The 23,322-nt window shown below is 59.0% G+C and overlaps 49 non-coding genes across 49 annotated transcripts; all 49 read right to left on the reverse strand.

The window, feature by feature from the left end:
- Positions 1-155: 155 nt before the first annotated feature.
- LOC148786425 (5S ribosomal RNA) lies at positions 156-274 on the reverse strand. Its single transcript, XR_016062604.1, has one exon. It is a non-coding gene; the product is annotated as a 5S ribosomal RNA (ribosomal RNA).
- A 355-nt stretch (positions 275-629) lies between these two features.
- On the reverse strand, positions 630-748 carry LOC148786426 (5S ribosomal RNA). The gene has a single exon (XR_016062376.1). It is a non-coding gene; the product is annotated as a 5S ribosomal RNA (ribosomal RNA).
- A 355-nt stretch (positions 749-1,103) lies between these two features.
- On the reverse strand, positions 1,104-1,222 carry LOC148786427 (5S ribosomal RNA). The gene has a single exon (XR_016068091.1). It is a non-coding gene; the product is annotated as a 5S ribosomal RNA (ribosomal RNA).
- Positions 1,223-1,577: 355 nt separating this feature from the next.
- On the reverse strand, positions 1,578-1,696 carry LOC148786428 (5S ribosomal RNA). The gene has a single exon (XR_016062605.1). It is a non-coding gene; the product is annotated as a 5S ribosomal RNA (ribosomal RNA).
- Positions 1,697-2,051: 355 nt separating this feature from the next.
- LOC148786429 (5S ribosomal RNA) lies at positions 2,052-2,170 on the reverse strand. Its single transcript, XR_016068409.1, has one exon. It is a non-coding gene; the product is annotated as a 5S ribosomal RNA (ribosomal RNA).
- A 354-nt stretch (positions 2,171-2,524) lies between these two features.
- On the reverse strand, positions 2,525-2,643 carry LOC148786430 (5S ribosomal RNA). The gene has a single exon (XR_016068064.1). It is a non-coding gene; the product is annotated as a 5S ribosomal RNA (ribosomal RNA).
- Positions 2,644-2,998: 355 nt separating this feature from the next.
- Positions 2,999-3,117, reverse strand: LOC148786431 (5S ribosomal RNA). Its single transcript, XR_016062606.1, has one exon. It is a non-coding gene; the product is annotated as a 5S ribosomal RNA (ribosomal RNA).
- A 355-nt stretch (positions 3,118-3,472) lies between these two features.
- On the reverse strand, positions 3,473-3,591 carry LOC148786432 (5S ribosomal RNA). The gene has a single exon (XR_016062607.1). It is a non-coding gene; the product is annotated as a 5S ribosomal RNA (ribosomal RNA).
- Positions 3,592-3,946: 355 nt separating this feature from the next.
- LOC148786433 (5S ribosomal RNA) lies at positions 3,947-4,065 on the reverse strand. The gene has a single exon (XR_016062608.1). It is a non-coding gene; the product is annotated as a 5S ribosomal RNA (ribosomal RNA).
- A 355-nt stretch (positions 4,066-4,420) lies between these two features.
- On the reverse strand, positions 4,421-4,539 carry LOC148786434 (5S ribosomal RNA). Its single transcript, XR_016062609.1, has one exon. It is a non-coding gene; the product is annotated as a 5S ribosomal RNA (ribosomal RNA).
- A 355-nt stretch (positions 4,540-4,894) lies between these two features.
- Positions 4,895-5,013, reverse strand: LOC148786435 (5S ribosomal RNA). Its single transcript, XR_016068065.1, has one exon. It is a non-coding gene; the product is annotated as a 5S ribosomal RNA (ribosomal RNA).
- Positions 5,014-5,368: 355 nt separating this feature from the next.
- On the reverse strand, positions 5,369-5,487 carry LOC148786436 (5S ribosomal RNA). The gene has a single exon (XR_016062612.1). It is a non-coding gene; the product is annotated as a 5S ribosomal RNA (ribosomal RNA).
- A 355-nt stretch (positions 5,488-5,842) lies between these two features.
- Positions 5,843-5,961, reverse strand: LOC148786437 (5S ribosomal RNA). The gene has a single exon (XR_016061822.1). It is a non-coding gene; the product is annotated as a 5S ribosomal RNA (ribosomal RNA).
- Positions 5,962-6,316: 355 nt separating this feature from the next.
- LOC148786438 (5S ribosomal RNA) lies at positions 6,317-6,435 on the reverse strand. Its single transcript, XR_016068263.1, has one exon. It is a non-coding gene; the product is annotated as a 5S ribosomal RNA (ribosomal RNA).
- Positions 6,436-6,790: 355 nt separating this feature from the next.
- Positions 6,791-6,909, reverse strand: LOC148786439 (5S ribosomal RNA). The gene has a single exon (XR_016062613.1). It is a non-coding gene; the product is annotated as a 5S ribosomal RNA (ribosomal RNA).
- Positions 6,910-7,264: 355 nt separating this feature from the next.
- Positions 7,265-7,383, reverse strand: LOC148786440 (5S ribosomal RNA). The gene has a single exon (XR_016062122.1). It is a non-coding gene; the product is annotated as a 5S ribosomal RNA (ribosomal RNA).
- A 355-nt stretch (positions 7,384-7,738) lies between these two features.
- Positions 7,739-7,857, reverse strand: LOC148786441 (5S ribosomal RNA). Its single transcript, XR_016062614.1, has one exon. It is a non-coding gene; the product is annotated as a 5S ribosomal RNA (ribosomal RNA).
- Positions 7,858-8,212: 355 nt separating this feature from the next.
- On the reverse strand, positions 8,213-8,331 carry LOC148786442 (5S ribosomal RNA). The gene has a single exon (XR_016062615.1). It is a non-coding gene; the product is annotated as a 5S ribosomal RNA (ribosomal RNA).
- Positions 8,332-8,686: 355 nt separating this feature from the next.
- On the reverse strand, positions 8,687-8,805 carry LOC148786443 (5S ribosomal RNA). Its single transcript, XR_016062616.1, has one exon. It is a non-coding gene; the product is annotated as a 5S ribosomal RNA (ribosomal RNA).
- Positions 8,806-9,159: 354 nt separating this feature from the next.
- On the reverse strand, positions 9,160-9,278 carry LOC148786444 (5S ribosomal RNA). Its single transcript, XR_016068050.1, has one exon. It is a non-coding gene; the product is annotated as a 5S ribosomal RNA (ribosomal RNA).
- Positions 9,279-9,633: 355 nt separating this feature from the next.
- On the reverse strand, positions 9,634-9,752 carry LOC148786445 (5S ribosomal RNA). The gene has a single exon (XR_016062617.1). It is a non-coding gene; the product is annotated as a 5S ribosomal RNA (ribosomal RNA).
- Positions 9,753-10,107: 355 nt separating this feature from the next.
- Positions 10,108-10,226, reverse strand: LOC148786446 (5S ribosomal RNA). Its single transcript, XR_016062618.1, has one exon. It is a non-coding gene; the product is annotated as a 5S ribosomal RNA (ribosomal RNA).
- A 355-nt stretch (positions 10,227-10,581) lies between these two features.
- LOC148786447 (5S ribosomal RNA) lies at positions 10,582-10,700 on the reverse strand. The gene has a single exon (XR_016061872.1). It is a non-coding gene; the product is annotated as a 5S ribosomal RNA (ribosomal RNA).
- A 355-nt stretch (positions 10,701-11,055) lies between these two features.
- Positions 11,056-11,174, reverse strand: LOC148786448 (5S ribosomal RNA). The gene has a single exon (XR_016062619.1). It is a non-coding gene; the product is annotated as a 5S ribosomal RNA (ribosomal RNA).
- Positions 11,175-11,529: 355 nt separating this feature from the next.
- LOC148786449 (5S ribosomal RNA) lies at positions 11,530-11,648 on the reverse strand. Its single transcript, XR_016062620.1, has one exon. It is a non-coding gene; the product is annotated as a 5S ribosomal RNA (ribosomal RNA).
- A 355-nt stretch (positions 11,649-12,003) lies between these two features.
- LOC148786450 (5S ribosomal RNA) lies at positions 12,004-12,122 on the reverse strand. The gene has a single exon (XR_016062621.1). It is a non-coding gene; the product is annotated as a 5S ribosomal RNA (ribosomal RNA).
- A 354-nt stretch (positions 12,123-12,476) lies between these two features.
- Positions 12,477-12,595, reverse strand: LOC148786451 (5S ribosomal RNA). Its single transcript, XR_016062624.1, has one exon. It is a non-coding gene; the product is annotated as a 5S ribosomal RNA (ribosomal RNA).
- Positions 12,596-12,950: 355 nt separating this feature from the next.
- LOC148786452 (5S ribosomal RNA) lies at positions 12,951-13,069 on the reverse strand. The gene has a single exon (XR_016068416.1). It is a non-coding gene; the product is annotated as a 5S ribosomal RNA (ribosomal RNA).
- Positions 13,070-13,424: 355 nt separating this feature from the next.
- On the reverse strand, positions 13,425-13,543 carry LOC148786453 (5S ribosomal RNA). The gene has a single exon (XR_016062625.1). It is a non-coding gene; the product is annotated as a 5S ribosomal RNA (ribosomal RNA).
- Positions 13,544-13,897: 354 nt separating this feature from the next.
- LOC148786454 (5S ribosomal RNA) lies at positions 13,898-14,016 on the reverse strand. Its single transcript, XR_016061926.1, has one exon. It is a non-coding gene; the product is annotated as a 5S ribosomal RNA (ribosomal RNA).
- Positions 14,017-14,371: 355 nt separating this feature from the next.
- On the reverse strand, positions 14,372-14,490 carry LOC148786455 (5S ribosomal RNA). Its single transcript, XR_016062626.1, has one exon. It is a non-coding gene; the product is annotated as a 5S ribosomal RNA (ribosomal RNA).
- A 355-nt stretch (positions 14,491-14,845) lies between these two features.
- On the reverse strand, positions 14,846-14,964 carry LOC148786456 (5S ribosomal RNA). The gene has a single exon (XR_016062627.1). It is a non-coding gene; the product is annotated as a 5S ribosomal RNA (ribosomal RNA).
- Positions 14,965-15,318: 354 nt separating this feature from the next.
- LOC148786457 (5S ribosomal RNA) lies at positions 15,319-15,437 on the reverse strand. The gene has a single exon (XR_016062094.1). It is a non-coding gene; the product is annotated as a 5S ribosomal RNA (ribosomal RNA).
- A 355-nt stretch (positions 15,438-15,792) lies between these two features.
- On the reverse strand, positions 15,793-15,911 carry LOC148786458 (5S ribosomal RNA). Its single transcript, XR_016062628.1, has one exon. It is a non-coding gene; the product is annotated as a 5S ribosomal RNA (ribosomal RNA).
- A 355-nt stretch (positions 15,912-16,266) lies between these two features.
- On the reverse strand, positions 16,267-16,385 carry LOC148786459 (5S ribosomal RNA). Its single transcript, XR_016062630.1, has one exon. It is a non-coding gene; the product is annotated as a 5S ribosomal RNA (ribosomal RNA).
- A 355-nt stretch (positions 16,386-16,740) lies between these two features.
- LOC148786460 (5S ribosomal RNA) lies at positions 16,741-16,859 on the reverse strand. The gene has a single exon (XR_016061774.1). It is a non-coding gene; the product is annotated as a 5S ribosomal RNA (ribosomal RNA).
- Positions 16,860-17,213: 354 nt separating this feature from the next.
- LOC148786461 (5S ribosomal RNA) lies at positions 17,214-17,332 on the reverse strand. The gene has a single exon (XR_016062631.1). It is a non-coding gene; the product is annotated as a 5S ribosomal RNA (ribosomal RNA).
- A 355-nt stretch (positions 17,333-17,687) lies between these two features.
- LOC148786462 (5S ribosomal RNA) lies at positions 17,688-17,806 on the reverse strand. Its single transcript, XR_016062632.1, has one exon. It is a non-coding gene; the product is annotated as a 5S ribosomal RNA (ribosomal RNA).
- A 355-nt stretch (positions 17,807-18,161) lies between these two features.
- Positions 18,162-18,280, reverse strand: LOC148786463 (5S ribosomal RNA). The gene has a single exon (XR_016062634.1). It is a non-coding gene; the product is annotated as a 5S ribosomal RNA (ribosomal RNA).
- A 355-nt stretch (positions 18,281-18,635) lies between these two features.
- Positions 18,636-18,754, reverse strand: LOC148786464 (5S ribosomal RNA). The gene has a single exon (XR_016062635.1). It is a non-coding gene; the product is annotated as a 5S ribosomal RNA (ribosomal RNA).
- Positions 18,755-19,109: 355 nt separating this feature from the next.
- On the reverse strand, positions 19,110-19,228 carry LOC148786465 (5S ribosomal RNA). The gene has a single exon (XR_016062637.1). It is a non-coding gene; the product is annotated as a 5S ribosomal RNA (ribosomal RNA).
- A 355-nt stretch (positions 19,229-19,583) lies between these two features.
- Positions 19,584-19,702, reverse strand: LOC148786466 (5S ribosomal RNA). The gene has a single exon (XR_016062095.1). It is a non-coding gene; the product is annotated as a 5S ribosomal RNA (ribosomal RNA).
- Positions 19,703-20,057: 355 nt separating this feature from the next.
- On the reverse strand, positions 20,058-20,176 carry LOC148786467 (5S ribosomal RNA). Its single transcript, XR_016062387.1, has one exon. It is a non-coding gene; the product is annotated as a 5S ribosomal RNA (ribosomal RNA).
- Positions 20,177-20,531: 355 nt separating this feature from the next.
- On the reverse strand, positions 20,532-20,650 carry LOC148786468 (5S ribosomal RNA). The gene has a single exon (XR_016062638.1). It is a non-coding gene; the product is annotated as a 5S ribosomal RNA (ribosomal RNA).
- A 355-nt stretch (positions 20,651-21,005) lies between these two features.
- Positions 21,006-21,124, reverse strand: LOC148786469 (5S ribosomal RNA). The gene has a single exon (XR_016061775.1). It is a non-coding gene; the product is annotated as a 5S ribosomal RNA (ribosomal RNA).
- Positions 21,125-21,479: 355 nt separating this feature from the next.
- Positions 21,480-21,598, reverse strand: LOC148786470 (5S ribosomal RNA). The gene has a single exon (XR_016062639.1). It is a non-coding gene; the product is annotated as a 5S ribosomal RNA (ribosomal RNA).
- Positions 21,599-21,953: 355 nt separating this feature from the next.
- Positions 21,954-22,072, reverse strand: LOC148786471 (5S ribosomal RNA). The gene has a single exon (XR_016068269.1). It is a non-coding gene; the product is annotated as a 5S ribosomal RNA (ribosomal RNA).
- Positions 22,073-22,427: 355 nt separating this feature from the next.
- Positions 22,428-22,546, reverse strand: LOC148786472 (5S ribosomal RNA). Its single transcript, XR_016062640.1, has one exon. It is a non-coding gene; the product is annotated as a 5S ribosomal RNA (ribosomal RNA).
- Positions 22,547-22,901: 355 nt separating this feature from the next.
- On the reverse strand, positions 22,902-23,020 carry LOC148786473 (5S ribosomal RNA). Its single transcript, XR_016062641.1, has one exon. It is a non-coding gene; the product is annotated as a 5S ribosomal RNA (ribosomal RNA).
- Between the last annotated feature and the right edge of the window lie 302 nt (positions 23,021-23,322).

Here is a 23,322-nt window from a genome sequence, read left to right on the forward strand (position 1 = left end):
CGTTTTCGGTGGATTCCGGTGCGTTTTCGATCGTTGGCCGCATTCGTGATGAGTCGGCCGTGGGGTCTCAGGGGGAGATATACAGGGGTTGGGGTGTGCGGAACGGTCGAGAAAAAGCAGGAAGCTGGACGGGTCGGAGGAGCATTTCGCAAAAAGGGGTGCAACACGAGGACTTCCCAGGGGGTCACCCATCCTAGTACTACTCTCGCCCAAGCACGCTTAACTTCGGAGTTCTGATGGGATCCGGTGCATTAGTGCTGGTATGATCGCACCCGCTGAGATATGCGCGCTTTAACCTTTTATGCTCTAGCAGCGGAGCGACAGGTGGGACGTCGAATCTTCCGGGGGGCGTAACTTTGCGCACTGGTGGAGCCACGCCGCGAGCAGCCTATGCACGCGAAGCTCGCCGCGAGCTCCACGACGTGGACAGCTGGGCTTGCCCCGTTGTGCCACATTTCGTGGCCCAAATTTCGCTGTTTTCGGTGGATTCCGGTGCGTTTTCGATCGTTGGCCGCATTCGTGATGAGTCGGCCGTGGGGTCTCAGGGGGAGATATACAGGGGTTGGGGTGTGCGGAACGGTCGAGAAAAAGCAGGAAGCTGGACGGGTCGGAGGAGCATTTCGCAAAAAGGGGTGCAATACGAGGACTTCCCAGGGGGTCACCCATCCTAGTACTACTCTCGCCCAAGCACGCTTAACTTCGGAGTTCTGATGGGATCCGGTGCATTAGTGCTGGTATGATCGCACCCGCTGAGATATGCGCGCTTTAACCTTTTATGCTCTAGCAGCGGAGCGACAGGTGGGACGTCGAATCTTCCGGGGGGCGTAACTTTGCGCACTGGTGGAGCCACGCCGCGAGCAGCCTATGCACGCGAAGCTCGCCGCGAGCTCCACGAAGTGGACAGCTGGGCTTGCCCCGTTGTGCCACATTTCGTGGCCCAAATTTCGCCGTTTTCGGTGGATTCCGGCGCGTTTTCGATCGTTGGCCGCATTCGTGATGAGTCGGCCGTGGGGTCTCAGGGGGAGATATACAGGGGTTGGGGTGTGCGGAACGGTCGAGAAAAAGCAGGAAGCTGGACGGGTCGGAGGAGCATTTCGCAAAAAGGGGTGCAACACGAGGACTTCCCAGGGGGTCACCCATCTTAGTACTACTCTCGCCCAAGCACGCTTAACTTCGGAGTTCTGATGGGATCCGGTGCATTAGTGCTGGTATGATCGCACCCGCTGAGATATGCGCGCTTTAACCTTTTATGCTCTAGCAGCGGAGCGACAGGTGGGACGTCGAATCTTCCGGGGGGCGTAACTTTGCGCACTGGTGGAGCCACGCCGCGAGCAGCCTATGCACGCGAAGCTCGCCGCGAGCTCCACGACGTGGACAGCTGGGCTTGCCCCGTTGTGCCACATTTCGTGGCCCAAATTTCGCCGTTTTCGGTGGATTCCGGCGCGTTTTCGATCGTTGGCCGCATTCGTGATGAGTCGGCCGTGGGGTCTCAGGGGGAGATATACAGGGGTTGGGGTGTGCGGAACGGTCGAGAAAAAGCAGGAAGCTGGACGGGTCGGAGGAGCATTTCGCAAAAAGGGGTGCAACACGAGGACTTCCCAGGGGGTCACCCATCCTAGTACTACTCTCGCCCAAGCACGCTTAACTTCGGAGTTCTGATGGGATCCGGTGCATTAGTGCTGGTATGATCGCACCCGCTGAGATATGCGCGCTTTAACCTTTCATGCTCTAGCAGCGGAGCGACAGGTGGGACGTCGAATCTTCCGGGGGGCGTAACTTTGCGCACTGGTGGAGCCACGCCGCGAGCAGCCTATGCACGCGAAGCTCGCCGCGAGCTCCACGACGTGGACAGCTGGGCTTGCCCCGTTGTGCCACATTTCGTGGCCCAAATTTCGCCGTTTTCGGTGGATTCCGGAGCGTTTTCGATCGTTGGCCGCATTCGTGATGAGTCGGCCGTGGGGTCTCAGGGGGAGATATACAGGGGTTGGGGTGTGCGGAACGGTCGAGAAAAAGCAGGGAGCTGGACGGGTCGGAGGAGCATTTCGCAAAAAGGGGTGCAACACGAGGACTTCCCAGGGGGTCACCCATCCTAGTACTACTCTCGTCCAAGCACGCTTAACTTCGGAGTTCTGATGGGATCCGGTGCATTAGTGCTGGTATGATCGCACCCGCTGAGATATGCGCGCTTTAACCTTTTATGCTCTAGCAGCGAGCGACAGGTGGGACGTCGAATCTTCCGGGGGGCGTAACTTTGCGCACTGGTGGAGCCACGCCGCGAGCAGCCTATGCACGCGAAGCTCGCCGCGAGCTCCACGACGTGGACAGCTGGGCTTGCCCCGTTGTGCCACATTTCGTGGCCCAAATTTCGCCATTTTCGGTGGATTCCGGCGCGTTTTCGATCGTTGGCCGCATTCGTGATGAGTCCGCCGTGGGGTCTCAGGGGGAGATATACAGGGGTTGGGGTGTGCGGAACGGTCGAGAAAAAATAGGAAGCTGGACGGGTCGGAGGAGCATTTCGCAAAAAGGGGTGCAACACGAGGACTTCCCAGGGGGTCACCCATCCTAGTACTACTCTCGCCCAAGCACGCTTAGCTTCGGAGTTCTGATGGGATCCGGTGCATTAGTGCTGGTATGATCGCACCCGCTGAGATATGCGCGCTTTAACCTTTTATGCTCTAGCAGCGGAGCGACAGGTGGGACGTCGAATCTTCCGGGGGGCGTAACTTTGCGCACTGGTGGAGCCACGCCGCGAGCAGCCTATGCACGCGAAGCTCGCCGCGAGCTCCACGACGTGGACAGCTGGGCTTGCCCCCTTGTGCCACATTTCGTGGCCCAAATTTCGCCGTTTTCGGTGGATTCCGGCGCGTTTTCGATCGTTGGCCGCATTCGTGATGAGTCGGCCGTGGGGTCTCAGGGGGAGATATACAGGGGTTGGGGTGTGCGGAACGGTCGAGAAAAAGCAGGAAGCTGGACGGGTCGGAGGAGCATTTCGCAAAAAGGGGTGCAACACGAGGACTTCCCAGGGGGTCACCCATCCTAGTACTACTCTCGCCCAAGCACGCTTAACTTCGGAGTTCTGATGGGATCCGGTGCATTAGTGCTGGTATGATCGCACCCGCTGAGATATGCGCGCTTTAACCTTTCATGCTCTAGCAGCGGAGCGACAGGTGGGACGTCGAATCTTCCGGGGGGCGTAACTTTGCGCACTGGTGGAGCCACGCCGCGAGCAGCCTATGCACGCGAAGCTCGCCGCGAGCTCCACGACGTGGACAGCTGGGCTTGCCCCGTTGTGCCACATTTCGTGGCCCAAATTTCGCCGTTTTCGGTGGATTCCGGAGCGTTTTCGATCGTTGGCCGCATTCGTGATGAGTCGGCCGTGGGGTCTCAGGGGGAGATATACAGGGGTTGGGGTGTGCGGAACGGTCGAGAAAAAGCAGGGAGCTGGACGGGTCGGAGGAGCATTTCGCAAAAAGGGGTGCAACACGAGGACTTCCCAGGGGGTCACCCATCCTAGTACTACTCTCGCCCAAGCACGCTTAACTTCGGAGTTCTGATGGGATCCGGTGCATTAGTGCTGGTATGATCGCACCCGCTGAGATATGCGCGCTTTAACCTTTTATGCTCTAGCAGCGGAGCGACAGGTGGGACGTCGAATCTTCCGGGAGGCGTAACTTTGCGCACTGGTGGAGCCACGCCGCGAGCAGCCTATGCACGCGAAGCTCGCCGCGAGCTCCACGACGTGGACAGCTGGGCTTGCCCCGTTGTGCCACATTTCGTGGCCCAAATTTCGCCGTTTTCGGTGGATTCCGGCGCGTTTTCGATCGTTGGCCGCATTCGTGATGAGTCCGCCGTGGGGTCTCAGGGGGAGATATACAGGGGTTGGGGTGTGCGGAACGGTCGAGAAAAAATAGGAAGCTGGACGGGTCGGAGGAGCATTTCGCAAAAAGGGGTGCAACACGAGGACTTCCCAGGGGGTCACCCATCCTAGTACTACTCTCGCCCAAGCACGCTTAACTTCGGAGTTCTGATGGGATCCGGTGCATTAGTGCTGGTATGATCGCACCCGCTGAGATATGCGCGCTTTAACCTTTTATGCTCTAGCAGCGGAGCGACAGGTGGGACGTCGAATCTTCCGGGGGGCGTAACTTTGCGCACTGGTGGAGCCACGCCGCGAGCAGCCTATGCACGCGAAGCTCGCCGCGAGTTCCACGACGTGGACAGCTGGGCTTGCCCCGTTGTGCCCCATTTCGTGGCCCAAATTTTGCCGTTTTCGGTGGATTCCGGTGCGTTTTCGATCGTTGGCCGCATTCGTGATGAGTCGGCCGTGGGGTCTCAGGGGGAGATATACAGGGGTTGGGGTGTGCGGAACGGTCGAGAAAAAGCAGGAAGCTGGACGGGTCGGAGGAGCATTTCGCAAAAAGGGGTGCAACACGAGGACTTCCCAGGGGGTCACCCATCCTAGTACTACTCTCGCCCAAGCACGCTTAACTTCGGAGTTCTGATGGGATCCGGTGCATTAGTGCTGGTATGATCGCACCCGCTGAGATATGCGCGCTTTAACCTTTTATGCTCTAGCAGCGGAGCGACAGGTGGGACGTCGAATCTTCCGGGGGGCGTAACTTTGCGCACTGGTGGAGCCACGCCGCGAGCAGCCTATGCACGCAAAGCTCGCCGCGAGCTCCACGACGTGGACAGCTGGGCTTGCCCCGTTGTGCCACATTTCGTGGCCCAAATTTCGCTGTTTTCGGTGGATTCCGGCGCGTTTTCGATCGTTGGCCGCATTCGTGATGAGTCGGCCGTGGGGTCTCAGGGGGAGATATACAGGGGTTGGGGTGTGCGGAACGGTCGAGAAAAAGCAGGAAGCTGGACGGGTCGGAGGAGCATTTCGCAAAAAGGGGTGCAACACGAGGACTTCCCAGGGGGTCACCCATCCTAGTACTACTCTCGCCCAAGCACGCTTAGCTTCGGAGTTCTGATGGGATCCGGTGCATTAGTGCTGGTATGATCGCACCCGCTGAGATATGCGCGCTTTAACCTTTTATGCTCTAGCAGCGGAGCGACAGGTGGGACGTCGAATCTTCCGGGGGGCGTAACTTTGCGCACTGGTGGAGCCACGCCGCGAGCAGCCTATGCACGCGAAGCTCGCCGCGAGCTCCACGACGTGGACAGCTGGGCTTGCCCCCTTATGCCACATTTCGTGGCCATAATTTCGCCGTTTTCGGTGGATTCCGGCGCGTTTTCGATCGTTGGCCGCATTCGTGATGAGTCGGCCGTGGGGTCTCAGGGGGAGATATACAGGGGTTGGGGTGTGCGGAACGGTCGAGAAAAAGCAGGAAGCTGGACGGGTCGGAGGAGCATTTCGCAAAAAGGGGTGCAACACGAGGACTTCCCAGGGGGTCACCCATCCTAGTACTACTCTCGCCCAAGCACGCTTAACTTCGGAGTTCTGATGGGATCCGGTGCATTAGTGCTGGTATGATCGCACCCGCTGAGATATGCGCGCTTTAACCTTTCATGCTCTAGCAGCGGAGCGACAGGTGGGACGTCGAATCTTCCGGGGGGCGTAACTTTGCGCACTGGTGGAGCCACGCCGCGAGCAGCCTATGCACGCGAAGCTCGCCGCGAGCTCCACGACGTGGACAGCTGGGCTTGCCCCGTTGTGCCACATTTCGTGGCCCAAATTTCGCCGTTTTCGGTGGATTCCGGAGCGTTTTCGATCGTTGGCCGCATTCGTGATGAGTCGGCCGTGGGGTCTCAGGGGGAGATATACAGGGGTTGGGGTGTGCGGAACGGTCGAGAAAAAGCAGGGAGCTGGACGGGTCGGAGGAGCATTTCGCAAAAAGGGGTGCAACACGAGGACTTCCCAGGGGGTCACCCATCCTAGTACTACTCTCGCCCAAGCACGCTTAACTTCGAAGTTCTGATGGGATCCGGTGCATTAGTGCTGGTATGATCGCACCCGCTGAGATATGCGCGCTTTAACCTTTTATGCTCTAGCAGCGGAGCGACAGGTGGGACGTCGAATCTTCCGGGGGGCGTAACTTTGCGCACTGGTGGAGCCACGCCGCGAGCAGCCTATGCACGCGAAGCTCGCCGCGAGCTCCACGACGTGGACAGCTGGGCTTGCCCCGTTGTGCCACATTTCGTGGCCCAAATTTCGCCGTTTTCGGTGGATTCCGGCGCGTTTTCGATCGTTGGCCGCATTCGTGATGAGTCCGCCGTGGGGTCTCAGGGGGAGATATACAGGGGTTGGGGTGTGCGGAACGGTCGAGAAAAAATAGGAAGCTGGACGGGTCGGAGGAGCATTTCGCAAAAAGGGGTGCAACACGAGGACTTCCCAGGGGGTCACCCATCCTAGTACTACTCTCGCCCAAGCACGCTTCACTTCGGAGTTCTGATGGGATCCGGTGCATTAGTGCTGGTATGATCGCACCCGCTGAGATATGCGCGCTTTAACCTTTTATGCTCTAGCAGCGGAGCGACAGGTGGGACGTCGAATCTTCCGGGGGGCGTAACTTTGCGCACTGGTGGAGCCACGCCGCGAGCAGCCTATGCACGCGAAGCTCGCCGCGAGTTCCACGACGTGGACAGCTGGGCTTGCCCCGTTGTGCCCCATTTCGTGGCCCAAATTTTGCCGTTTTCGGTGGATTCCGGTGCGTTTTCGATCGTTGGCCGCATTCGTGATGAGTCGGCCGTGGGGTCTCAGGGGGAGATATACAGGGGTTGGGGTGTGCGGAACGGTCGAGAAAAAGCAGGAAGCTGGACGGGTCGGAGGAGCATTTCGCAAAAAGGGGTGCAACACGAGGACTTCCCAGGGGGTCACCCATCCTAGTACTACTCTCGCCCAAGCACGCTTAACTTCGGAGTTCTGATGGGATCCGGTGCATTAGTGCTGGTATGATCGCACCCGCTGAGATATGCGCGCTTTAACCTTTTATGCTCTAGCAGCGGAGCGACAGGTGGGACGTCGAATCTTCCGGGGGGCGTAACTTTGCGCACTGGTGGAGCCACGCCGCGAGCAGCCTATGCACGCAAAGCTCGCCGCGAGCTCCACGACGTGGACAGCTGGGCTTGCCCCGTTGTGCCACATTTCGTGGCCCAAATTTCGCTGTTTTCGGTGGATTCCGGCGCGTTTTCGATCGTTGGCCGCATTCGTGATGAGTCGGCCGTGGGGTCTCAGGGGGAGATATACAGGGGTTGGGGCGTGCGGAACGGTCGAGAAAAAGCAGGAAGCTGGACGGGTCGGAGGAGCATTTCGCAAAAAGGGGTGCAATACGAGGACTTCCCAGGGGGTCACACATCCTAGTACTACTCTCGCCCAAGCACGCTTAACTTCGGAGTTCTGATGGGATCCGGTGCATTAGTGCTGGTATGATCGCACCCGCTGAGATATGCGCGCTTTAACCTTTTATGCTCTAGCAGCGGAGCGACAGGTGGGACGTCGAATCTTCCGGGGGGCGTAACTTTGCGCACTGGTGGAGCCACGCCGCGAGCAGCCTATGCACGCGAAGCTCGCCGCGAGCTCCACGACGTGGACAGCTGGGCTTGCCCCGTTGTGCCACATTTCGTGGCCCAAATTTCGCCGTTTTCGGTGGATTCCGGCGCGTTTTCGATCGTTGGCCGCATTCGTGATGAGTCGGCCGTGGGGTCTCAGGGGGAGATATACAGGGGTTGGGGTGTGCGGAACGGTCGAGAAAAAGCAGGAAGCTGGACGGGTCGGAGGAGCATTTCGCAAAAAGGGGTGCAACACGAGGACTTCCCAGGGGGTCACCCATCCTAGTACTACTCTCGCCCAAGCACGCTTAACTTCGGAGTTCTGATGGGATCCGGTGCATTAGTGCTGGTATGATCGCACCCGCTGAGATATGCGCGCTTTAACCTTTTATGCTCTAGCAGCGGAGCGACAGGTGGGACGTCGAATCTTCCGGGGGGCGTAACTTTGCGCACTGGTGGAGCCACGCCGCGAGCAGCCTATGCACGCGAAGCTCGCCGCGAGCTCCACGACGTGGACAGCTGGGCTTGCCCCGTTGTGCCACATTTCGTGGCCCAAATTTCGCCGTTTTCGGTGGATTCCGGCGCGTTTTCGATCGTTGGCCGCATTCGTGATGAGTCGGCCGTGGGGTCTCAGGGGGAGATATACAGGGGTTGGGGTGTGCGGAACGGTCGAGAAAAAGCAGGAAGCTGGACGGGTCGGAGGAGCATTTCGCAAAAAGGGGTGCAACACGAGGACTTCCCAGGGGGTCACCCATCCTAGTACTACTCTCGCCCAAGCACGCTTAACTTCGGAGTTCTGATGGGATCCGGTGCATTAGTGCTGGTATGATCGCACCCGCTGAGATATGCGCGCTTTAACCTTTTATGCTCTAGCAGCGGAGCGACAGGTGGGACGTCGAATCTTCCGGGGGGCGTAACTTTGCGCACTGGTGGAGCCACGCCGCGAGCAGCCTATGCACGCGAAGCTCGCCGCGAGCTCCACGACGTGGACAGCTGGGCTTGCCCCGTTGTGCCACATTTCGTGGCCCAAATTTCGCCGTTTTCGGTGGATTCCGGCGCGTTTTCGATCGTTGGCCGCATTCGTGATGAGTCGGCCGTGGGGTCTCAGGGGGAGATATACAGGGGTTGGGGTGTGCGGAACGGTCGAGAAAAAGCAGGAAGCTGGACGGGTCGGAGGAGCATTTCGCAAAAAGGGGTGCAACACGAGGACTTCCCAGGGGGTCACCCATCCTAGTACTACTCTCGCCCAAGCACGCTTAACTTCGGAGTTCTGATGGGATCCGGTGCATTAGTGCTGGTATGATCGCACCCGCTGAGATATGCGCGCTTTAACCTTTTATGCTCTAGCAGCGGAGCGACAGGTGGGACGTCGAATCTTCCGGGGGGCGTAACTTTGCGCACTGGTGGAGCCACGCCGCGAGCAGCCTATGCACGCGAAGCTCGCCGCGAGCTCCACGACGTGGACAGCTGGGCTTGCCCCGTTGTGCCACATTTCGTGGCCCAAATTTCGCCGTTTTCGGTGGATTCCGGCGCGTTTTCGATCGTTGGCCGCATTCGTGATGAGTCGGCCGTGGGGTCTCAGGGGGAGATATACAGGGGTTGGGGTGTGCGGAACGGTCGAGAAAAAGCAGGAAGCTGGACGGGTCGGAGGAGCATTTCGCAAAAAGGGTGCAACACGAGGACTTCCCAGGGGGTCACCCATCCTAGTACTACTCTCGCCCAAGCACGCTTAACTTCGGAGTTCTGATGGGATCCGGTGCATTAGTGCTGGTATGATCGCACCCGCTGAGATATGCGCGCTTTAACCTTTTATGCTCTAGCAGCGGAGCGACAGGTGGGACGTCGAATCTTCCGGGGGGCGTAACTTTGCGCACTGGTGGAGCCACGCCGCGAGCAGCCTATGCACGCGAAGCTCGCCGCGAGCTCCACGACGTGGACAGCTGGGCTTGCCCCGTTGTGCCACATTTCGTGGCCCAAATTTCGCCGTTTTCGGTGGATTCCGGCGCGTTTTCGATCGTTGGCCGCATTCGTGATGAGTCGGCCGTGGGGTCTCAGGGGGAGATATACAGGGGTTGGGGTGTGCGGAACGGTCGAGAAAAAGCAGGAAGCTGGACGGGTCGGAGGAGCATTTCGCAAAAAGGGGTGCAACACGAGGACTTCCCAGGGGGTCACCCATCCTAGTACTACTCTCGCCCAAGCACGCTTAACTTCGGAGTTCTGATGGGATCCGGTGCATTAGTGCTGGTATGATCGCACCCGCTGAGATATGCGCGCTTTAACCTTTTATGCTCTAGCAGCGGAGCGACAGGTGGGACGTCGAATCTTCCGGGGGGCGTAACTTTGCGCACTGGTGGAGCCACGCCGCGAGCAGCCTATGCACGCGAAGCTCGCCGCGAGCTCCACGACGTGGACAGCTGGGCTTGCCCCGTTGTGCCACATTTCGTGGCCCAAATTTCGCCGTTTTCGGTGGATTCCGGCGCGTTTTCGATCGTTGGCCGCATTCGTGATGAGTCGGCCGTGGGGTCTCAGGGGGAGATATACAGGGGTTGGGGTGTGCGGAACGGTCGAGAAAAAGCAGGAAGCTGGACGGGTCGGAGGAGCATTTCGCAAAAAGGGGTGCAACACGAGGACTTCCCAGGGGGTCACCCATCCTAGTACTACTCTCGCCCAAGCACGCTTAACTTCGGAGTTCTGATGGGATCCGGTGCATTAGTGCTGGTATGATCGCACCCGCTGAGATATGCGCGCTTTAACCTTTTATGCTCTAGCAGCGGAGCGACAGGTGGGACGTCGAATCTTCCGGGGGGCGTAACTTTGCGCACTGGTGGAGCCACGCCGCGAGCAGCCTATGCACGCGAAGCTCGCCGCGAGCTCCACGACGTGGACAGCTGGGCTTGCCCCGTTGTGCCACATTTCGTGGCCCAAATTTCGCCGTTTTCGGTGGATTCCGGCGCGTTTTCGATCGTTGGCCGCATTCGTGATGAGTCGGCCGTGGGGTCTCAGGGGGAGATATACAGGGGTTGGGGTGTGCGGAACGGTCGAGAAAAAGCAGGAAGCTGGACGGGTCGGAGGAGCATTTCGCAAAAAGGGGTGCAACACGAGGACTTTCCAGGGGGTCACCCATCCTAGTACTACTCTCGCCCAAGCACGCTTAACTTCGGAGTTCTGATGGGATCCGGTGCATTAGTGCTGGTATGATCGCACCCGCTGAGATATGCGCGCTTTAACCTTTTATGCTCTAGCAGCGGAGCGACAGGTGGGACGTCGAATCTTCCGGGGGGCGTAACTTTGCGCACTGGTGGAGCCACGCCGCGAGCAGCCTATGCACGCGAAGCTCGCCGCGAGCTCCACGACGTGGACAGCTGGGCTTGCCCCGTTGTGCCACATTTCGTGGCCCAAATTTCGCCGTTTTCGGTGGATTCCGGCGCGTTTTCGATCGTTGGCCGCATTCGTGATGAGTCGGCCGTGGGGTCTCAGGGGGAGATATACAGGGGTTGGGGTGTGCGGAACGGTCGAGAAAAAGCAGGAAGCTGGACGGGTCGGAGGAGCATTTCGCAAAAAGGGGTGCAACACGAGGACTTCCCAGGGGGTCACCCATCCTAGTACTACTCTCGCCCAAGCACGCTTAACTTCGGAGTTCTGATGGGATCCGGTGCATTAGTGCTGGTATGATCGCACCCGCTGAGATATGCGCGCTTTAACCTTTTATGCTCTAGCAGCGGAGCGACAGGTGGGACGTCGAATCTTCCGGGGGGCGTAACTTTGCGCACTGGTGGAGCCACGCCGCGAGCAGCCTATGCACGCGAAGCTCGCCGCGAGCTCCACGACGTGGACAGCTGGGCTTGCCCCGTTGTGCCACATTTCGTGGCCCAAATTTCGCCGTTTTCGGTGGATTCCGGCGCGTTTTCGATCGTTGGCCGCATTCGTGATGAGTCGGCCGTGGGGTCTCAGGGGGAGATATACAGGGGTTGGGGTGTGCGAAACGGTCGAGAAAAAGCAGGAAGCTGGACGGGTCGGAGGAGCATTTCGCAAAAAGGGGTGCAACACGAGGACTTCCCAGGGGGTCACCCATCCTAGTACTACTCTCGCCCAAGCACGCTTAACTTCGGAGTTCTGATGGGATCCGGTGCATTAGTGCTGGTATGATCGCACCCGCTGAGATATGCGCGCTTTAACCTTTTATGCTCTAGCAGCGGAGCGACAGGTGGGACGTCGAATCTTCCGGGGGGCGTAACTTTGCGCACTGGTGGAGCCACGCCGCGAGCAGCCTATGCACGCGAAGCTCACCGCGAGCTCCACGACGTGGACAGCTGGGCTTGCCCCGTTGTGCCACATTTCGTGGCCCAAATTTCGCCGTTTTCGGTGGATTCCGGCGCGTTTTCGATCGTTGGCCGCAATCGTGATGAGTCGGCCGTGGGGTCTCAGGGGGAGATATACAGGGGTTGGGGTGTGCGGAACGGTCGAGAAAAAGCAGGAAGCTGGACGGGTCGGAGGAGCATTTCGCAAAAAGGGGTGCAACACGAGGACTTCCCAGGGGGTCACCCATCCTAGTACTACTCTCGCCCAAGCACGCTTAACTTCGGAGTTCTGATGGGATCCGGTGCATTAGTGCTGGTATGATCGCACCCGCTGAGATATGCGCGCTTTAACCTTTTATGCTCTAGCAGCGGAGCGACAGGTGGGACGTCGAATCTTCCGGGGGCGTAACTTTGCGCACTGGTGGAGCCACGCCGCGAGCAGCCTATGCACGCGAAGCTCGCCGCGAGCTCCACGACGTGGACAGCTGGGCTTGCCCCGTTGTGCCACATTTCGTGGCCCAAATTTCGCCGTTTTCGGTGGATTCCGGCGCGTTTTCGATCGTTGGCCGCATTCGTGATGAGTCGGCCGTGGGGTCTCAGGGGGAGATATACAGGGGTTGGGGTGTGCGGAACGGTCGAGAAAAAGCAGGAAGCTGGACGGGTCGGAGGAGCATTTCGCAAAAAGGGGTGCAACACGAGGACTTCCCAGGGGGTCACCCATCCTAGTACTACTCTCGCCCAAGCACGCTTAACTTCGGAGTTCTGATGGGATCCGGTGCATTAGTGCTGGTATGATCGCACCCGCTGAGATATGCGCGCTTTAACCTTTTATGCTCTAGCAGCGGAGCGACAGGTGGGACGTTGAATCTTCCGGGGGGCGTAACTTTGCGCACTGGTGGAGCCACGCCGCGAGCAGCCTATGCACGCGAAGCTCGCCGCGAGCTCCACGACGTGGAGAGCTGGGCTTGCCTCGTTGTGCCACATTTCGTGGCCCAAATTTCGCCGTTTTCGGTGGATTCCGGCGCGTTTTCGATCGTTGGCCGCATTCGTGATGAGTCGGCCGTGGGGTCTCAGGGGGAGATATACAGGGGTTGGGGTGTGCGGAACGGTCGAGAAAAAGCAGGAAGCTGGACGGGTCGGAGGAGCATTTCGCAAAAAGGGGTGCAACACGAGGACTTCCCAGGGGGTCACCCATCCTAGTACTACTCTCGCCCAAGCACGCTTAACTTCGGAGTTCTGATGGGATCCGGTGCATTAGTGCTAGTATGATCGCACCCGCTGAGATATGCGCGCTTTAACCTTTTATGCTCTAGCAGCGGAGCGACAGGTGGGACGTCGAATCTTCCGGGGGGCGTAACTTTGCGCACTAGTGGAGCCACGCCGCGAGCAGCCTATGCACGCGAAGCTCGCCGCGAGCTCCACGACGTGGACAGCTGGGCTTGCCCCGTTGTGCCACATTTCGTGGCCCAAATTTCGCCGTTTTCGGTGGATTCCGGCGCGTTTTCGATCGTTGGCCGCATTCGTGATGAGTCGGCCGTGGGGTCTCAGGGGGAGATATACAGGGGTTGGGGTGTGCGGAACGGTCGAGAAAAAGCAGGAAGCTGGACGGGTCGGAGGAGCATTTCGCAAAAAGGGGTGCAACACGAGGACTTCCCAGGGGGTCACCCATCCTAGTACTACTCTCGCCCAAGCACGCTTAACTTCGGAGTTCTGATGGGATCCGGTGCATTAGTGCTGGTATGATCGCACCCGCTGAGATATGCGCGCTTTAACCTTTTATGCTCTAGCAGCGGAGCGACAGGTGGGACGTCGAATCTTCCGGGGGCGTAACTTTGCGCACTGGTGGAGCCACGCCGCGAGCAGCCTATGCACGCGAAGCTCGCCGCGAGCTCCACGACGTGGACAGCTGGGCTTGCCCCGTTGTGCCACATTTCGTGGCCCAAATTTCGCCGTTTTCGGTGGATTCCGGCGCGTTTTCGATCGTTGGCCGCATTCGTGATGAGTCGGCCGTGGGGTCTCAGGGGGAGATATACAGGGGTTGGGGTGTGCGGAACGGTCGAGAAAAAGCAGGAAGCTGGACGGGTCGGAGGAGCATTTCGCAAAAAGGGGTGCAACACGAGGACTTCCCAGGGGGTCACCCATCCTAGTACTACTCTCGCCCAAACACGCTTAACTTCGGAGTTCTGATGGGATCCGGTGCATTAGTACTGGTATGATCGCACCCGCTGAGATATGCGCGCTTTAACCTTTTATGCTCTAGCAGCGGAGCGACAGGTGGGACGTCGAATCTTCTGGGGGGCGTAACTTTGCGCACTGGTGGAGCCACGCCGCGAGCAGCCTATGCACGCGAAGCTCGCCGCGAGCTCCACGACGTGGACAGCTGGGCTTGCCCCGTTGTGCCACATTTCGTGGCCCAAATTTCGCCGTTTTCGGTGGATTCCGGCGCGTTTTCGATCGTTGGCCGCATTCGTGATGAGTCGGCCGTGGGGTCTCAGGGGGAGATATACAGGGGTTGGGGTGTGCGGAACGGTCGAGAAAAAGCAGGAAGCTGGACGGGTCGGAGGAGCATTTCGCAAAAAGGGGTGCAACACGAGGACTTCCCAGGGGGTCACCCATCCTAGTACTACTCTCGCCCAAGCACGCTTAACTTCGGAGTTCTGATGGGATCCGGTGCATTAGTGCTGGTATGATCGCACCCGCTGAGATATGCGCGCTTTAACCTTTTATGCTCTAGCAGCGGAGCGACAGGTGGGACGTCGAATCTTCCGGGGGGCGTAACTTTGCGCACTGGTGGAGCCACGCCGCGAGCAGCCTATGCACGCGAAGCTCGCCGCGAGCTCCACGATGTGGACAGCTGGGCTTGCCCCGTTGTGCCACATTTCGTGGCCCAAATTTCGCCGTTTTCGGTGGATTCCGGCGCGTTTTCGATCGTTGGCCGCATTCGTGATGAGTCGGCCGTGGGGTCTCAGGGGGAGATATACAGGGGTTGGGGTGTGCGGAACGGTCGAGAAAAAGCAGGAAGCTGGACGGGTCGGAGGAGCATTTCGCAAAAAGGGGTGCAACACGAGGACTTCCCAGGGGGTCACCCATCCTAGTACTACTCTCGCCCAAGCACGCTTAACTTCGGAGTTCTGATGGGATCCGGTGCATTAGTGCTGGTATGATCGCACCCGCTGAGATATGCGCGCTTTAACCTTTTATGCTCTAGCAGCGGAGCGACAGGTGGGACGTCGAATCTTCCGGGGGGCGTAACTTTGCGCACTGGTGGAGCCACGCCGCGAGCAGCCTATGCACGCGAAGCTCGCCGCGAGCTCCACGACGTGGACAGCTGGGCTTGCCCCGTTGTGCCACATTTCGTGGCCCAAATTTCGCTGTTTTCGGTGGATTCCGGCGCGTTTTCGATCGTTGGCCGCATTCGTGATGAGTCGGCCGTGGGGTCTCAGGGGAGATATACAGGGGTTGGGGTGTGCGGAACGGTCGAGAAAAAGCAGGAAGCTGGACGGGTCGGAGGAGCATTTCGCAAAAAGGGGTGCAATACGAGGACTTCCCAGGGGGTCACCCATCCTAGTACTACTCTCGCCAAAGCACGCTTAACTTCGGAGTTCTGATGGGATCCGGTGCATTAGTGCTGGTATGATCGCACCCGCTGAGATATGCGCGCTTTAACCTTTTATGCTCTAGCAGCGGAGCGACAGGTGGGACGTCGAATCTTCCGGGGGGCGTAACTTTGCGCACTGGTGGAGCCACGCCGCGAGCAGCCTATGCACGCGAAGCTCGCCGCGAGCTCCACGACGTGGACAGCTGGGCTTGCCCCGTTGTGCCACATTTCGTGGCCCAAATTTCGCCGTTTTCGGTGGATTCCGGCGCGTTTTCGATCGTTGGCCGCATTCGTGATGAGTCGGCCGTGGGGTCTCAGGGGGAGATATACAGGGGTTGGGGTGTGCGGAACGGTCGAGAAAAAGCAGGAAGCTGGACGGGTCGGAGGAGCATTTCGCAAAAAGGGGTGCAACACGAGGACTTCCCAGGGGGTCACCCATCCTAGTACTACTCTCGCCCAAGCACGCTTAACTTCGGAGTTCTGATGGGATCCGGTGCATTAGTGCTGGTATGATCGCACCCGCTGAGATATGCGCGCTTTAACCTTTTATGCTCTAGCAGCGGAGCGACAGGTGGGACGTCGAATCTTCCGGGGGGCGTAACTTTGCGCACTGGTGGAGCCACGCCGCGAGCAGCCTATGCACGCGAAGCTCGCCGCGAGCTCCACGACGTGGACAGCTGGGCTTGCCCCGTTGTGCCACATTTCGTGGCCCAAATTTCGCCGTTTTCGGTGGATTCCGGCGCGTTTTCGATCGTTGGCCGCATTCGTGATGAGTCGGCCGTGGGGTCTCAGGGGGAGATATACAGGGGTTGGGGTGTGCGGAACGGTCGAGAAAAAGCAGGAAGCTGGACGGGTCGGAGGAGCATTTCGCAAAAAGGGGTGCAACACGAGGACTTCCCAGGGGGTCACCCATCCTAGTACTACTCTCGCCCAAGCACGCTTAACTTCGGAGTTCTGATGGGATCCGGTGCATTAGTGCTGGTATGATCGCACCCGCTGAGATATGCGCGCTTTAACCTTTTATGCTCTAGCAGCGGAGCGACAGGTGTGACGTCGAATTTTCCGGGGGGCGTAACTTTGCGCACTGGTGGAGCCACGCCGCGAGCAGCCTATGCACGCGAAGCTCGCCGCGAGCTCCACGATGTGGACAGCTGGGCTTGCCCCGTTGTGCCACATTTCGTGGCCCAAATTTCGCCGTTTTCGGTGGATTCCGGCGCGTTTTCGATCGTTGGCCGCATTCGTGATGAGTCGGCCGTGGGGTCTCAGGGGGAGATATACAGGGGTTGGGGTGTGCGGAACGGTCGAGAAAAAGCAGGAAGCTGGACGGGTCGGAGGAGCATTTCGCAAAAAGGGGTGCAACACGAGGACTTCCCAGGGGGTCACCCATCCTAGTACTACTCTCGCCCAAGCACGCTTAACTTCGGAGTTCTGATGGGATCCGGTGCATTAGTGCTGGTATGATCGCACCTGCTGAGATATGCGCGCTTTAACCTTTTATGCTCTAGCAGCGGAGCGACAGGTGGGACGTCGAATCTTCCGGGGGGCGTAACTTTGCGCACTGGTGGAGCCACGCCGCGAGCAGCCTATGCACGCGAAGCTCGCCGCGAGCTCCACGACGTGGACAGCTGGGCTTGCCCCGTTGTGCCACATTTCGTGGCCCAAATTTCGCCGTTTTCGGTGGATTTCGGCGCGTTTTCGATCGTTGGCCGCATTCGTGATGAGTCGGCCTGGGGTCTCAGGGGGAGATATACAGGGGTTGGGGTGTGCGGAACGGTCGAGAAAAAGCAGGAAGCTGGACGGGTCGGAGGAGCATTTCGCAAAAAGGGGTGCAACACGAGGACTTCCCAGGGGGTCACCCATCCTAGTACTACTCTCGCCCAAGCACGCTTAACTTCGGAGTTCTGATGGGATCCGGTGCATTAGTGCTGGTATGATCGCACCCGCTGAGATATGCGCGCTTTAACCTTTCATGCTCTAGCAGCGGAGCGACAGGTGGGACGTCGAATCTTCCGGGGGGCGTAACTTTGCGCACTGGTGGAGCCACGCCGCGAGCAGCCTATGCACGCGAAGCTCGCCGCGAGCTCCACGACGTGGACAGCTGGGCTTGCCCCGTTGTGCCACATTTCGTGGCCCAAATTTCGCCGTTTTCGGTGGATTCCGGAGCGTTTTCGATCGTTGGCCGCATTCGTGATGAGTCGGCCGTGGGGTCTCAGGGGGAGATATACAGGGGTTGGGGTGTGCGGAACGGTCGAGAAAAAGCAGGGAGCTGGACGGGTCGGAGGAGCATTTCGCAAAAAGGGGTGCAACACGAGGACTTCCCAGGGGGTCACCCATCCTAGTACTACTCTCGCCCAAGCACGCTTAACTTCGGAGTTCTGATGGGATCCGGTGCATTAGTGCTGGTATGATCGCACCCGCTGAGATATGCGCGCTTTAACCTTTTATGCTCTAGCAGCGGAGCGACAGGTGGGACGTCGAATCTTCCGGGGGGCGTAACTTTGCGCACTGGTGGAGCCACGCCGCGAGCAGCCTATGCACGCGAAGCTCGCCGCGAGCTCCACGACGTGGACAGCTGGGCTTGCCCCGTTGTGCCACATTTCGTGGCCCAAATTTCGCCGTTTTCGGTGGATTCCGGCGCGTTTTCGATCGTTGGCCGCATTCGTGATGAGTCCGCCGTGGGGTCTCAGGGGGAGATATACAGGGGTTGGGGTGTGCGGAACGGTCGAGAAAAAATAGGAAGCTGGACGGGTCGGAGGAGCATTTCGCAAAAAGGGGTGCAACACGAGGACTTCCCAGGGGGTCACCCATCCTAGTACTACTCTCGCCCAAGCACGCTTAACTTCGGAGTTCTGATGGGATCCGGTGCATTAGTGCTGGTATGATCGCACCCGCTGAGATATGCGCGCTTTAACCTTTTATGCTCTAGCAGCGGAGCGACAGGTGGGACGTCGAATCTTCCGGGGGGCGTAACTTTGCGCACTGGTGGAGCCACGCCGCGAGCAGCCTATGCACGCGAAGCTCGCCGCGAGTTCCACGACGTGGACAGCTGGGCTTGCCCCGTTGTGCCACATTTCGTGGCCCAAATTTTGCCGTTTTCGGTGGATTCCGGTGCGTTTTCGATCGTTGGCCGCATTCGTGATGAGTCGGCCGTGGGGTCTCAGGGGGAGATATACAGGGGTTGGGGTGTGCGGAACGGTCGAGAAAAAGCAGGGAGCTGGACGGGTCGGAGGAGCATTTCGCAAAAAGGGGTGCAACACGAGGACTTCCCAGGGGGTCACCCATCCTAGTACTACTCTCGCCCAAGCACGCTTAACTTCGGAGTTCTGATGGGATCCGGTGCATTAGTGCTGGTATGATCGCACCCGCTGAGATATGCGCGCTTTAACCTTTTATGCTCTAGCAGCGGAGCGACAGGTGGGACGTCGAATCTTCCGGGGGGCGTAACTTTGCGCACTGGTGGAGCCACGCCGCGAGCAGCCTATGCACGCGAAGCTCGCCGCGAGCTCCACGACGTGGACAGCTGGGCTTGCCCCGTTGTGCCACATTTCGTGGCCCAAATTTCGCCGTTTTCGGTGGATTCCGGCGCGTTTTCGATCGTTGGCCGCATTCGTGATGAGTCCGCCGTGGGGTCTCAGGGGGAGATATACAGGGGTTGGGGTGTGCGGAACGGTCGAGAAAAAATAGGAAGCTGGACGGGTCGGAGGAGCATTTCGCAAAAAGGGGTGCAACACGAGGACTTCCCAGGGGGTCACCCATCCTAGTACTACTCTCGCCCAAGCACGCTTAACTTCGGAGTTCTGATGGGATCCGGTGCATTAGTGCTGGTATGATCGCACCCGCTGAGATATGCGCGCTTTAACCTTTTATGCTCTAGCAGCGGAGCGACAGGTGGGACGTCGAATCTTCCGGGGGGCGTAACTTTGCGCACTGGTGGAGCCACGCCGCGAGCAGCCTATGCACGCGAAGCTCGCCGCGAGTTCCACGACGTGGACAGTTGGGCTTGCCCCGTTGTGCCACATTTCGTGGCCCAAATTTTGCCGTTTTCGGTGGATTCCGGTGCGTTTTCGATCGTTGGCCGCATTCGTGATGAGTCGGCCGTGGGGTCTCAGGGGGAGATATACAGGGGTTGGGGTGTGCGGAACGGTCGAGAAAAAGCAGGAAGCTGGACGGGTCGGAGGAGCATTTCGCAAAAAGGGGTGCAACACGAGGACTTCCCAGGGGGTCACCCATCCTAGTACTACTCTCGCCCAAGCACGCTTAACTTCGGAGTTCTGATGGGAGCCGGTGCATTAGTGCTGGTATGATCGCACCCGCTGAGATATGCGCGCTTTAACCTTTTATGCTCTAGCAGCGGAGCGACAGGTGGGACGTCGAATCTTCCGGGGGGCGTAACTTTGCGCACTGGTGGAGCCACGCCGCGAGCAGCCTATGCACGCGAAGCTCGCCGCGAGCTCCACGACGTGGACAGCTGGGCTTGCCCCGTTGTGCCACATTTCGTGGCCCAAATTTCGCTGTTTTCGGTGGATTCCGGCGCGTTTTCGATCGTTGGCCGCATTCGTGATGAGTCGGCCGTGGGGTCTCAGGGGGAGATATACAGGGGTTGGGGTGTGCGGAACGGTCGAGAAAAAGCAGGAAGCTGGACGGGTCGGAGGAGCATTTCGCAAAAAGGGGTGCAATACGAGGACTTCCCAGGGGGTCACCCATCCTAGTACTACTCTCGCCCAAGCACGCTTAACTTCGGAGTTCTGATGGGATCCGGTGCATTAGTGCTGGTATGATCGCACCCGCTGAGATATGCGCGCTTTAACCTTTTATGCTCTAGCAGCGGAGCGACAGGTGGGACGTCGAATCTTCCGGGGGGCGTAACTTTGCGCACTGGTGGAGCCACGCCGCGAGCAGCCTATGCACGCGAAGCTCGCCGCGAGCTCCACGACGTGGACAGCTGGGCTTGCCCCGTTGTGCCACATTTCGTGGCCCAAATTTCGCCGTTTTCGGTGGATTCCGGCGCGTTTTCGATCGTTGGCCGCATTCGTGATGAGTCGGCCGTGGGGTCTCAGGGGGAGATATACAGGGGTTGGGGTGTGCGGAACGGTCGAGAAAAAGCAGGAAGCTGGACGGGTCGGAGGAGCATTTCGCAAAAAGGGGTGCAACACGAGGACTTCCCAGGGGGTCACCCATCCTAGTACTACTCTCGCCCAAGCACGCTTAACTTCGGAGTTCTGATGGGATCCGGTGCATTAGTGCTGGTATGATCGCACCCGCTGAGATATGCGCGCTTTAACCTTTTATGCTCTAGCAGCGGAGCGATAGGTGGGACGTTGAATCTTCCGGGGGGCGTAACTTTGCGCACTGGTGGAGCCACGCCGCGAGCAGCCTATGCACGCGAAGCTCGCCGCGAGCTCCACGACGTGGACAGCTGGGCTTGCCCCGTTGTGCCACATTTCGTGGCCCAAATTTCGCCGTTTTCGGTGGATTCCGGAGCGTTTTCGATCGTTGGCCGCATTCGTGATGAGTCGGCCGTGGGGTCTCAGGGGGAGATATACAGGGGTTGGGGTGTGCGGAACGGTCGAGAAAAAGCAGGGAGCTGGACGGGTCGGAGGAGCATTTCGCAAAAAGGGGTGCAACACGAGGACTTCCCAGGGGGTCACCCATCCTAGTACTACTCTCGCCCAAGCACGCTTAACTTCGGAGTTCTGATGGGATCCGGTGCATTAGTGCTGGTATGATCGCACCTGCTGAGATATGCGCGCTTTAACCTTTTATGCTCTAGCAGCGGAGCGACAGGTGGGACGTCGAATCTTCCGGGGGGCGTAACTTTGCGCACTGGTGGAGCCACGCCACGAGCAGCCTATGCACGCGAAGCTCGCCGCGAGCTCCACGACGTGGACAGCTGGGCTTGCCCCGTTGTGCCACATTTCGTGGCCCAAATTTCGCCGTTTTCGGTGGATTTCGGCGCGTTTTCGATCGTTGGCCGCATTCGTGATGAGTCGGCCGTGGGGTCTCAGGGGGAGATATACAGGGGTTGGGGTGTGCGGAACGGTCGAGAAAAAGCAGGAAGCTGGACGGGTCGGAGGAGCATTTCGCAAAAAGGGGTGCAACACGAGGACTTCCCAGGGGGTCACCCATCCTAGTACTACTCTCGCCCAAGCACGCTTAACTTCGGAGTTCTGATGGGATCCGGTGCATTAGTGCTGGTATGATCGCACCCGCTGAGATATGCGCGCTTTAACCTTTCATGCTCTAGCAGCGGAGCGACAGGTGGGACGTCGAATCTTCCGGGGGGCGTAACTTTGCGCACTGGTGGAGCCACGCCGCGAGCAGCCTATGCACGCGAAGCTCGCCGCGAGCTCCACGACGTGGACAGCTGGGCTTGCCCCGTTGTGCCACATTTCGTGGCCCAAATTTCGCCGTTTTCGGTGGATTCCGGAGCGTTTTCGATCGTTGGCCGCATTCGTGATGAGTCGGCCGTGGGGTCTCAGGGGGAGATATACAGGGGTTGGGGTGTGCGGAACGGTCGAGAAAAAGCAGGGAGCTGGACGGGTCGGAGGAGCATTTCGCAAAAAGAGGTGCAACACGAGGACTTCCCAGGGGGTCACCCATCCTAGTACTACTCTCGCCCAAGCACGCTTAACTTCGGAGTTCTGATGGGATCCGGTGCATTAGTGCTGGTATGATCGCACCCGCTGAGATATGCGCGCTTTAACCTTTTATGCTCTAGCAGCGGAGCGACAGGTGGGACGTCGAATCTTCCGGGGGGCGTAACTTTGCGCACTGGTGGAGCCACGCCGCGAGCAGCCTATGCACGCGAAGCTCGCCGCGAGCTCCACGACGTGGACAGCTGGGCTTGCCCCGTTGTGCCACATTTCGTGGCCCAAATTTCGCCGTTTTCGGTGGATTCCGGCGCGTTTTCGATCGTTGGCCGCATTCGTGATGAGTCCGCCGTGGGGTCTCAGGGGGAGATATACAGGGGTTAGGGTGTGCGGAACGGTCGAGAAAAAATAGGAAGCTGGACGGGTCGGAGGAGCATTTCGCAAAAAGGGGTGCAACACGAGGACTTCCCAGGGGGTCACCCATCCTAGTACTACTCTCGCCCAAGCACGCTTAACTTCGGAGTTCTGATGGGATCCGGTGCATTAGTGCTGGTATGATCGCACCCGCTGAGATATGCGCGCTTTAACCTTTTATGCTCTAGCAGCGGAGCGACAGGTGGGACGTCGAATCTTCCGGGGGGCGTAACTTTGCGCACTGGTGGAGCCACGCCGCGAGCAGCCTATGCACGCGAAGCTCGCCGCGAGTTCCACGACGTGGACAGCTGGGCTTGCCCCGTTGTGCCACATTTCGTGGCCCAAATTTTGCCGTTTTCGGTGGATTCCGGTGCGTTTTCGATCGTTGGCCGCATTCGTGATGAGTCGGCCGTGGGGTCTCAGGGGGAGATATACAGGGGTTGGGGTGTGCGGAACGGTCGAGAAAAAGCAGGAAGCTGGACGGGTCGGAGGAGCATTTCGCAAAAAGGGGTGCAACACGAGGACTTCCCAGGGGGTCACCCATCCTAGTACTACTCTCGCCCAAGCACGCTTAACTTCGGAGTTCTGATGGGATCCGGTGCATTAGTGCTGGTATGATCGCACCCGCTGAGATATGCGCGCTTTAACCTTTTATGCTCTAGCAGCGGAGCGACAGGTGGGACGTCGAATCTTCCGGGGGGCGTAACTTTGCGCACTGGTGGAGCCACGCCGCGAGCAGCCTATGCACGCGAAGCTCGCCGCGAGCTCCACGACGTGGACAGCTGGGCTTGCCCCGTTGTGCCACATTTCGTGGCCCAAATTTCGCTGTTTTCGGTGGATTCCGGTGCGTTTTCGATCGTTGGCCGCATTCGTGATGAGTCGGCCGTGGGGTCTCAGGGGGAGATATACAGGGGTTGGGGTGTGCGGA

The sequence above is a fragment of the Sesamum indicum genome, linkage group LG10 (genome assembly GCF_026168435.1).
Source record: "Sesamum indicum cultivar Baizhima isolate 11 linkage group LG10, ASM2616843v1, whole genome shotgun sequence".
Taxonomy (NCBI): domain Eukaryota; kingdom Viridiplantae; phylum Streptophyta; class Magnoliopsida; order Lamiales; family Pedaliaceae; genus Sesamum; species Sesamum indicum.